Source organism: Podarcis pityusensis (genome assembly GCF_964106645.2).
Source record: "Podarcis pityusensis genome assembly, chromosome: 6".
In the NCBI taxonomy this organism is placed as follows: domain Eukaryota; kingdom Metazoa; phylum Chordata; class Lepidosauria; order Squamata; family Lacertidae; genus Podarcis; species Podarcis pityusensis.
The window spans coordinates 42466662-42477686 of record NC_138030.1 but is presented as its reverse complement, the minus strand read 5'-3'; the positions used below and the strand labels follow the sequence as shown (position 1 = coordinate 42477686).

Here is an 11025-nt window from a genome sequence, read left to right as displayed (position 1 = left end):
GGCATCTCCGATTCTCCCCATTCCTCCCTAGTCCTCCATTGCTCCTGCTCAGAGTTTTATCTGTCTCCCTACATGCGAGGGGGGGGGGGGGGAGTCGCGCTCGCGAGCAAAAACCCTCCAGGGATCTTCAGGGAGCCGCATCTCCCTTCCTCCCCCTTAAAAAGCTCCGAGGCGTCCGGGCTTCGCCTGCTCCACCTTAAGAGAGTCCCGCCTCCTTTGGAGAAGGGCGGGCGGGGGGCGCGAGTCTGGCCGGGCTAGGCAGTGGCGTTGCCATGACGAGCATTTTCTTAAGCTCGCGCCGCTCGGAGCAGGAGGGACTCGACTCGCAAAACGCTGGATTTAAAAAAGGGGCGAAGAGGCAGCGCGGAGACCGCGCCGAGGAGCCGCCTTCCCGCAGGTTCGTGTCTGCGCCCTAAGCGCGCCGCGTTGTCAGGATCCCCGCAGTCTGGACTTGGGGCCGTTTCCCGCCACTCCGGGGTGGATCCCGGCTCGCTCCAAACTTCGGGAAGAGCGAGAGACCGGCAGGATCCGGAATCGAGCTTCCCAGGGCTCTCCCCCACCCCACCCCTTTCAGATCTCCTCCTCCCTCCCTCCCTTGGAAATCCAGGGGGTTTTCCCAGTCTGGGAAAGGCGGGTTGGCTGGAGGCGGAGGAAAGGCAGCTGCGAAGCCGCCTTGGTCTCCGGCGCCGCGCAAAGCCGTCGCGGATCCGGGTGCGGATGCTGCGAGCAAGCCGAAGCCGCCACGCTTGGAGCGGCTGGGTGGGTTCTCGGGGGCTGGAGCCCGCCGCTCTCGGAAAGACACCCGGCGCGGCGATCTCGCCGCCTGCTTGCTTACAGACAGGCGCCCAAAGTAAGCCAGATCCTACGGATCTCTCCTTCTCCCGCTTTTCGCCCTCGCCCCCGGGGCCTGGCGAGGGGGACGCCCTCCCCCCGGCAGCCTGACTGGGGAACAGGCAGAGGATGGAAAAGTGTTGCAAACATATTTTCCATGCCCGCTCGTGGTGCGCTCGGTCCGCAGGAAGCAAACTTGGGAGGAGGGAGGAGATGGAGCAGGAAGGCAGATTTGGGTGGGGCGGAGCGGAGCCGCCGCTTTGCATGGGAATCGCGAGGCGCCGGGAAGAGATCGGGCTCGGAAAGATCCTCCGTCTGTCCGGTTTCTTGCGCAGCCCCCCCAGGAAGCGGAGTGGGAGAGTGTTTCAGAGTTGATTTTCATTTCTCCATTGAATTTGTCCGCCGCCCTTCATACGGAGATCACAGGGAGGTTCGTAATGCAAACCGGCTGCACAAAGTGCATAATAAAAGCAACAGTTTGTCCGCCTATAATTTAGCGATGGAAAATCCGGGGCGCTCCTTGAGGTCAGTTGGTTGGTTTTGCTGCTTTTTCTTTTAAGAGTACGCGGAGCAACGGGGCGTTTGCGGAAATCCATTAACGATTATAGTCGGCGTCTTGTCTGTAGCTATAATAAAGCTGCGTGCCTGTTGATGGTGGGGTATTTTGTTTTGCTTACAACTGTAACATGGTTGCTCTGTGGGTTTGCTCATAGACTGCCTTAAAAAAAGAAGAGTGCAGAATATCTTGTTTCCCAGCCTTTTATCTCTCTCTTCCCCCGCGATGTTGAAACTGAACTTAAAAAAAGAGAGAAATCCTTCCACCACTACTCTGTTGCATGCAGAAATGTTGGCAGGCGCTGTAACCGCGCCTGACAGGCTTATCTTCCTGAATCGCCGTTTCAGGAATACACCCCCAACATTACAACACTCCTCTGTTAGCAAAGGTGGTGGTTAGAGGCCGGGCGGGGGGTGGGAGGCGGGGGAAGGAGGGCTGAATTCCTGAAGCAATTTCGCCCGTGTGAGGGGAGTGTGAGAGAAAGACTCATTCAACGGATCGCGGGGGCGCGGAAGGGGAGTAAAAGAAAACGAAAGTCTCGACCTCTTGGCCAATCCGTAGTAAAAGACGCGTGGGGTTGAGCGGGCGCGCACCCAGGGCGCGCGCTCTTCCCGGGCAGCGCCTTCCTTGCACATGGGGCCCCGATCCCGCTCTCTTCAGTATTTCTTTTTTTAAAAGAAGAAAAACCAGGGGAAGATGGCAAGCAAGTTAGCAAGCGCGAGAGGCGGTCTATGCAGTTCAGAATGTCAGATCCGAACCTGTAGCCTGCTTGCGTGGTGTGTTTGTGCAGCCTCCTGGGCTTTTAGCACAGTAACCTGATTATTTACCGGGTGGGGAGCACAATACTGGGTCTGTGTGTCACCGACGACGACCGTTTAGGCGTTTTAATTTGAAAACGGCGGCGTGGGGGGGGGGGCGGGTTGGCTGGGCCCCTCCTCGCTGCTTGGCGGGGCGGGGGCGCCTGCTTGGCGCTGACAAATGGACTGCTGGAAGCCAGACGGACGGATGCAGGAGGAGGGAGAGCGGGGGAGCTCGAAAAATGCCAGCTAATCGGTCGCCTCCGAGGGGCGCGGCAGGACGGGGAGAGCGTGCCCGGCCGCCCCCTCCTTCCCACCGCAGGTCCTCTTCCCGGCCCGCCCCGCCGAGGAGGTCTTTCTAAGGGTTTGGCAATGGGTGTTGCAAAGCGGGGCGCCTGGAGGAATGTTCTGCTTGCCACTGCGGAGATCGGCCGAGGAGGAGGAGGAGGGTGGGCTTCGTGCGGGGGAGCGGCGGAAGGAGACTCCCCGCCCACGCTGCGTGGGTGGGTCAAGGGCAGCAGGACCGGACGCCGGGTGGTTCTGGCGAGTCGGGAAGGGCTTGCGTTAGGGGGCATGCCAGAAGTGTTTGTGGGGAGGACACGTTGGGGGCCATGGCCGCAAAGCGCGCCAGCAGGTGAGGTTCGGTGGGGGTGAGGGAAAGTAGGAGAAAGGGCACGCTTGTGTAACTTGTTCCGCTGCTTCGATGCACCCGTGCAGGCAGCGGAATGTGCCTTCCACACCCATCCCATGCCCCAAACCACGCTGGGCTGTCTCTCCGCCGCCGCCGCCCCTTGTGTTGCTAGTGTGGCGGACACACACACACACACACACACACGGAGGAATTAACTCTCACCTCTCTCCGCCGCACATTATTCAGAGTTGCATCGATTAGAAAATCCACGTCTCCCTTTAGGATGCGTTAAAGGAGGGGGGGGAGCGGGGTAGGCAGGAGTGACATGACATTTTGCTACTCCTTAACTCCTATAGTTGTGAGAGTTCTGTAGGAATCTGCGTTAAGCAATCTAGAAGAGGAGGGCGGGCGTGTGTGGTGTGTCTTTTGAGGCAATAAACAACGGAGGAAATGGAAGTGTGTGTGTAGTGTTTATATAGCAATGCTTTTTATTTCCAAGTGGCGTTCTGTTTTCTGTGTCCCCCACAAAGCATGTTAGAGTCAATGACCTCCCATCTTTCCGTATTCAAAGATTTGGGGAGGGGGCTTAGAGGCAGCAGCCACAATTAAGTAACTATTGAAGAGAATTCCACTCCTCACCTCGCCCCAAAAGGTTTAAGGCTGCAATCCTTTGCACGTTTACCTGGAAGTAAATCCAATTAAGCTCACTGGGATTACTTCGTCGTACTCTTGCATAGGATCCTGGTCTGTGTGTCTTTGCATGGTGTTTTCCGCACTCCCCAGAGATCTCCCCTTTCTCTTCCTCTTCCCTCCCCCCTCCGAGCAGCTGACACCAGGGACTCCTCCTATGGGTAGCTGTGCAGAACCCCTGCAGTCTGACACAGTTGGTAATCAGGGCTGCCAAATGGCTGTAGCAGATGGAAGCACACCCTGTTCTCTCCCCCTCCCCATTAGCGGCAAGGCAATCCTGTCTTGACTTTTTGCCAGTCTCCTGACAGGTGGGGGGAAAGCACAACCTCATTTGGGGGAAACTCCCATCTGCTAGTGAATTGTCGCTGGGGTAAAAATGGTTTTTGTTCCTCCTGTTGCCTCCCTTCCCATTTCCTTTCTGAGTGTGTCTTGCTCGTGAGGAACCTCCACTAGGTGTTGCTGGCTTTCAGCATCCACCATCCCTGTCCATTGATCATGCCAGCTTCAGCTGATGGGTGTTAGATCTGGAGAGCTGCAGGTTCCCCATCTGTGATCTCAGACCTGTGTGCTGCATTTACCATGCCTTAGGAGTGCTTGCCTGTAATAGAGCCCAGGGAAGAGAAGCGTTACAGCTTGATTTTGTTCAGCAGCTAAAAAAATAAATCTCCGCTCCCTCTAAAAGTGCAGGAAGAGGACTTTTTAGCTGTTTCTGTTGCCTGGTGTGAATTCAGAGTAACGGGCAGCCATGGTGCTTTGCATGGCATAGCTCAGTCCTACCTAACACCACTCACTGTGCAGGGAGGATAGCGGAGGGAAAGCAGTAATGTGTGCACAATACAAAAAGATAATATGGAGCTGCCTTTTGAGAGCCTCAGTCCTATTGTTGGTGTGTCCAGCCTCCAGAGAGATCTTCCCTGCCCAGGCTTTCCTGTGCTCTTTTAATTGGAGTTTTCAGGGATTGAAGAAGGAGCCTCTCGCAGGTTGCAGTTCACATCATGGAACCACAGCCCTCTCCCAAAGTGGGGCAGTAATTCTATGGTAAAGTTGGAGTGCCGTGGGGCAAGGCTGGAATAATGGAGGCTGTCGCAAGCCAGAGAGTGTGCAAATCTAGCCTTAGAATTAAATGAAGGCTATTACAAGTCAGAAAATCAGAATGGAGGTGCAGTGACAGAGCTGGGAGGAGAGCCAAGAAAGGGTTGATTAGCTGAGGCTGTTGAATACTCAAGTGTAGGATGCTGGTTGCCTTACAGGCTTGGAGGGAACTTGGGGTGCTGAAGCTATTCTGCAATATGAAGGTCTAGTTGAGAAGTATGACTCAGGGCTGAATTGCAGCTCTCTATAGGGTAATGCTGCTTGATTTTCTTTTCAGTGGGGTTTTGATGTGTTTCATTAATTTTACTTCCCTGTTTGCACCAGCCTGTCATATTAAGGGAGGGAGGGGGCAGAAACCCACAACATCGGGGTGAATCATACTCTAAGCCCCATCATCCACCCACCTATGAATGTTTGTGGGGGGGGGGGAGGGAATGATCTCTTACTATCTCTATGAAAGCGTTGGGTCTGAGCATTATTGAATATCTGGATTGAATCCCCACCACCTGCACAATATCGCCTAAATGTCATCTTGTTGTTTTCATTCACTATGCAAAACAGCAAAACATACCCCTTCCGTGCAATGTTATTTTTAGACATAAGTAAAGGTGTGAAATAGCGAGCAGAAAGGATTTGAGCAGTCTTCTGCAAAGCCACTTGTCAGCAAGCCAAGGGCAAGGAATCTCCCCACTCCCTGCAAGTCAGAATGCTCAGACTACAGATGATTCTGGTTGCATTCAGATGGCAGATTATTCCCTTTTCCCAAAGCTTCCCCAAGTGTTAAATTCCACATTATATTTCAACTTCCACATGGCATAAAAGCCACTTCCAGAAATCTAATGGAACACAGCACATGTTTTGTGTAACATTTCCATGTTACTTGAATCTGTTTGCAGCCTCCATAATCCTCAGAATTGCAGGATTAAAGTGATAAAACTTGGGGCTCCATACTGGCAAATGGTTCTTTCCTGCTGTTATCATGAGGGAATGGAAGCACACATGTGCAAGAAGAGTGGGGGGAATTGTTCAATGTTCAATGTTGTTGCCATACCACACCAACTGGTTTTATTATTATTTAAGTTTGTATGCCACTCTTCATTTGTAGATCCCAGGGTGGTTCACAACACAAAAATGCAAGATAACAAACACACACAAATAATACAAACCAGAACAGACCAAACAAATAACCCCTCTTCCCACAACACGTTTAAAAGGGTATTGGAAAATAATCAGCCAAAGGCCTGGTTGAAGAGGAACATTTTTGTCTAGCGTCTAAAGGTGTATAATGAAAGGGGCCCCTGAACCTCCCTAGGGGTGGCATTCCACAAACAGGGCAGCCACTGCAGAAAAGCCCCATTCTTGTGTTGCCACCCTGTCCACTTGTATCTCTAGAGTGATTTTGATAGTGAAGTTTTTTCTGGCTATGATCCATCACCTTATAATGTTCTCCATGAGCAAGCTGCCAACAGATGACAGTCAGTCTGTTATGTTTCCTAGAAGGGCCTTGGATTATGATCTTGGGGTCCAGGTAGGTTCATATGGGGAGAGGCAGTCCTTGTTGGTACAGTGGTACCCCCCCCCCCGGGTTAAGTACTTCATTCGTTCCGGAGGTCCGTTCTTAACCTGAAACTGTTCTTAACCTGAAGCACCACCTTAGCTAATGGGGCCTCCTGCTGCCACTGCGCTGCCGAAGCACGATTTCTGTTCTCATCCTGAAGCAAAGTTCTTAACCCGAGGTACTATTTCTGGGCTAGTGGAGTCTGTAACCTGAAGCGTATGTAACCCGAGGTACCACTGTATATTGGTCGAAAAGAACATTAGAAAATGGGACAGGAGCTCTAGCATCATAGCCAGGGAAACTAATGCGATATTCCCCACATCTGAATGCAGCCTGATCCCATGGATATTCATAGCCTAGCGTAGTAGCAAAACTAGCAGGAGCTGCAGTTCCTCAATAGAAATGGAAAGGCATCTGCATAAGTATATATTCTGCATCTAGTACCTGCATGGAATATAACTTGTGGTTCCCTTGGTTTAGGTTTTATAGGTTGGGTTTGAAAAACACCAGCAGCGCTATGGGTAGTGGGTCATTCTCTGAAGTATAAGATGGCTTTGAAGTTAGAACTCCTTAGTCCTCTGAAGAAAATACAATAGCAAGCTGTGTTTCCAGGACTGTGGAGTGTTGGTGAGCTGGGATTAACATTTTACTTCCCTCCCTTTTACACTTGAGCTTTGAAACTCACCCAGATAGCCTAGAGGGTAACACAGATGCCCTCTTTTTCTCTCTTCCAGGAGGGTGTGACATCCCTCCACAAAAGGGATTCCACCTCTGTTTGAAGAACTGGGGAAACTGCTGAGATCTCAAGTCTCTCACTACTTTGTGGGAAATCTGAGTTAAGCCGTCAAGGGAGCCAAGAACAAACGTAGTGGTGCACTCTTTGCCTTGATCTGTGACACAACAATAAGCTTCACTGTATGTTGCAATTCTATCTGTGTGAGAGAGATACCAAGCACTACAGTTTGGAAAACCTTTCTGTGAACCTTCTGTGTGCTGTTGGTGCAGCATGGAGTGTTTAGCTGGCCTCCTATTTCAAATGCCATGCATACATTCACTTGACAAAGATGGTTGTAGGGTGTCTGTCACTATGACATCAATTCACACATTTTTTGGGATAGTTAACTGGCTGGCTGTGTGAGGGTTATAGAACATACAACAGCCACTGGTGTTTTCGTCTTGTTTGTATACAGTGGACATTCTGGTTGCGAACGTGATCCGTGCAGGAGGCACATTCGCAACCCGCAGCGCCGTGTCTGCGCACGTGTGGGCTGCCATTCGGCGCTTCTGCACATGCACAAAACACAATTTTTGTGCTTCTGCGCATGCGCAATTACCAAAACCCGGAAGTAACCCGTTCCAGTACTTCTGGGTTTCGGCGCATCCGTAACCCGAAAATGTACAACCTGAAGCACCTGTAACCCAAGGTATGACTGTACAGTCTGATATTAGCAAGGAGAAGGCACAATCCCTAATATGCCCCTTTTTTCTGTTGAATCATCAATTTCCCAATTTTCCCACAGAAAAGCATGTGCCTCATGAATGAGATGCAAAATGGCATAGGTACCGTTTTAGTGACTGACTTGGATGGAAGCCTTGCTTTATTCCTTATCCCATTCTTTCTCTTTAATTAGTGAAACATTTATTTTTAAAAATTATAGAGAAATAGCACCTGTTCACATGGGGTGCTTCCAGATGACCTGATTACTGAACATTTTGCTCTGATTGGTTTGCGGGGAGATTAGAGAATGTTGTGTTGAAGCACTCTAGCATATTTCCCTCTCACAACCCTCATTGCAGAAAGTCCAGTCTTTTGGGAAAGCCAGCTTGTTACACCAGCCCTCCCAGTCAACCAGAATTGTGCAACTGGGTCCCACTTGAAAATAGTGATAGTCTGGAAGTGCCCTGAATGTCTTGTGGATTTTGTTTTTGTTTTTCTGAAGTAAAAAATTAATGTTGTGCACAGCTGAAGTTTGATCCTTCCCATCTCTTTTGGGGAGCAGGGTGTTCAGAAGAGTGCCTCAAATGCAGCACTTATTTTTATTCTATGTATCCTATCCTTCCTCTTTATTCTATGTATCCTATCCTTCCTTCAAGGACCTCAGACAAACACTCCTCACCACAACCTTAAGATGGAATTGAGAGTGAACAATCTGACTGACTTGCCTGAGAGGCATCATAGCTAAGGGGCATTTGAATGAGGTTCCCACTTTGAAGCCCAGAAGTCTAGCTTCTGTATTATACTGAGGATGTGCAGCCAATAAAAAATACCTCCTATTTTAGAAAACTACTTCCATGGAGAGCATAGAAAATAGTCTTCTGCCAAGTCAGACCATTGATTCATCTAGCACAAAAACGTTGTGAGAGTGACCGACCAGGTTTTCAGGCTGGGGTCTTTTGCTACCCTTATCAAATAGTACCAGAAATTGAACCTGAACTTCTGCACAGGGGCAAACTTTAGTGAGGACAAAGTATGGCGCACCCCCTACATATTTATTATTCTCACAGTAATTTCTTTTTGGAACAAAGTTTGTCAAAGAGCCCCCCCTTTCATTGTACTCATGCTCTCAAGTACACAATTTTGCACCCCTCAGCTTGGTGCCCTGCGTGGGAGAACTGTCCATACCACCCTAAACCTGGCACTGCTCTGCATGCAAAGGATGCACTTTATCATGTGTCATGGAAGTGCATGATGATAAATAATGGAACAACAGCAAAGGGAAAAGTGACATGTGTCAAAAAGTGCTGGCCTATGCATGTATCTTAGAGTCCTTTGACATGGCTATGAAACTTTTTCGTAATTTTTGTTACACCAATGTTACAAGCTAGGTTTTGTTTATTTATTTATTTTAATTATAAGTTTATTTATAAACTATACTTATATTTAAAAATATCCATCAAAATATGGTGCTATAATTAAACATAACATTGTAAGATCATAAATGCCTAAACATTATATATGCCATAACTTTATAAGATCATAAATGTCTAAAATGCCTGGTGAAGCAAAACATTTTCCGCAAGTGATGTTGTTTTCTTTCTTCCTGTTTTTGTTTTTGTCAAACGTTGTTCATCCCTGGAGAGCCAGTGTGGTGTAGTGGTTAAGAGCGGTAGTCTTGCAATCTGGGGAACCGGGTTCGCGTCTCTGCTCCTCCACATGCAGCTGCTGTGTGACCTTGGGCCAGTCACACTTCTCTGAAGTCTCTCAGCCCCACTCACCTCACAGAGTGTTTGTTGTGGGGGAGAAGGACTGGGGCAGATGGTCTAACCAAAGGTTGAAAGGCGTGCCTTTACTCCTATTGATAATAGTAGCTGTGAACCCTCTTCAGGGGAAGGGGCTCTCACTTCCTGCATGCTGTCTTGTCTCACTATGTCTGTTGTTGGCTTGTTGAGGTTCAAGGATTTATCCTCTTTGTCACTGCACTTTCACTTGCCCCTGTAATAAATTTGGTGCCACTAAATATATCACATGGCACTGTAACAAATTGGTTTTCTACCCTTCTAGCTGTGCTGGGTCAGAAGCTTTCAGATATTTGTTGCAGTTCATAGATGAAATTTTCAAATAGAATGTAAATCATGACCCTACCTCACTGTTTCAGTAATAATAGCATACAGTTCATTATATAGCTGTTCTTCAAAAGATATATCGGTACTGCTTTTAAATGCAGAGGTCCTGGTTCTTTTGATTATTATTCATACATATTTGGCTTCCTTCCTTCAGCAGGTAAGTGCATGTTTTGAGAATTACTGTTCCCCTGTTGACATTTTCACAGATCCTTTGGGATGCTAGTGTACCTTCCCCTGTCCCAGGGTCCTGCTCCAGCTTTTATGTTGTCAGAAATAGCTGTGAAGCAGCCTTTAGTGAACTGCCCTGGGGCACTATAGGATGACAATGAAGCCATACAGAGTTTATCACCAATGCTGCTGCTAGGGAGGGCACTCAGATCAATTGGTCCACCCTCCTCCCTGCAGTTTGTTCTCATTTGCACTGAAGCTTCAGAATTGTTGCATCAACACCATTTGTGTGTGCAGTACCCAGTGCTGGATTTACGTGTAAGCTAAACAAGCTATAGCTTAGGATCCCACTCTCTTAGCCCCCCCCCCCCCCAAATTTTAAAGGAAAAAAACCTGGATGTACATTTCCAAAATATAAGATAAAAAACAAATAAAATAAAACCTACTTACAGCAACAGTGTTTTGTGTTGTGTAGGCTCCTATGATGTAAGTAATAGGCCTTGCCTGCTAGCCTGCTCCCTAAAATATCACTGGTTTGCTCATTTCTATATATAGGGTGCCTTACTTCTGCATGTGCAAATGGCTTTAGTTATCTATTAGGTCCATAAATTACCATATACTGAACACAAAAAACAGTGACAATTTGGTGTTGACAAAGGACAACTAGACATATAAAAGGTCCCATTACCTTCAGTAGCTTAGGGCCTCATCAAACTTAAATCCGGCCCTGGCAGTACCATATTCTGATATGGCCACATACGTGGTAGGGCTAATTATTGGGGAGGGAGCAGAAAAGTGTCTGTTTAACTCACAGAATTGTGTTGATTCTGGATATTATAGCTGGGCTCCTCAAAAGGAGCCTTTGACCAAAGTTGGTTTCTTTCTGTTCTAAGCCTAGGCTGCTTCCAGAGGGATGCTAATGAATCACTATTCAAGTGCAATTGGCTTTCCACACTATGCAGAATATAGAACCTTTGCTGTATGTTGATCCCACGAGATACCCCCTCCCCCATATTGCTCCTGTGGGTGAAGAAGGGGAAGTTCCAATGCCCGTGAACAGCCATTTGGGGTTTCAAAATGAAATGAAAATCAATTGTTTATTTCACACTAAGTACTTATTAATTTAAGCTTGATTGCA

General features: G+C 48.5%; 1 protein-coding gene across 8 annotated transcripts in view; it reads left to right on the top strand.

Moving 5' to 3' along the window:
* The first annotated feature begins 246 nt into the window (after window positions 1-246).
* Window positions 247-11025, top strand: part of ATP2B4 (ATPase plasma membrane Ca2+ transporting 4) — a 166926-nt gene continuing 156147 nt past the window's right edge. For 5 of the 8 annotated variants that reach the window (XM_081010033.1, XM_081010029.1, XM_081010036.1 and 2 more), the window contains exon 1: window positions 247-397. The gene's annotated coding sequence lies outside the window, so the exon portion shown is untranslated. Of the gene's footprint in view, window positions 398-639; window positions 851-1102; window positions 1357-11025 lie in introns of those variants that run through there. The other 3 variants (XM_081010030.1, XM_081010031.1, XM_081010032.1) reach the window with 3 other exon arrangements.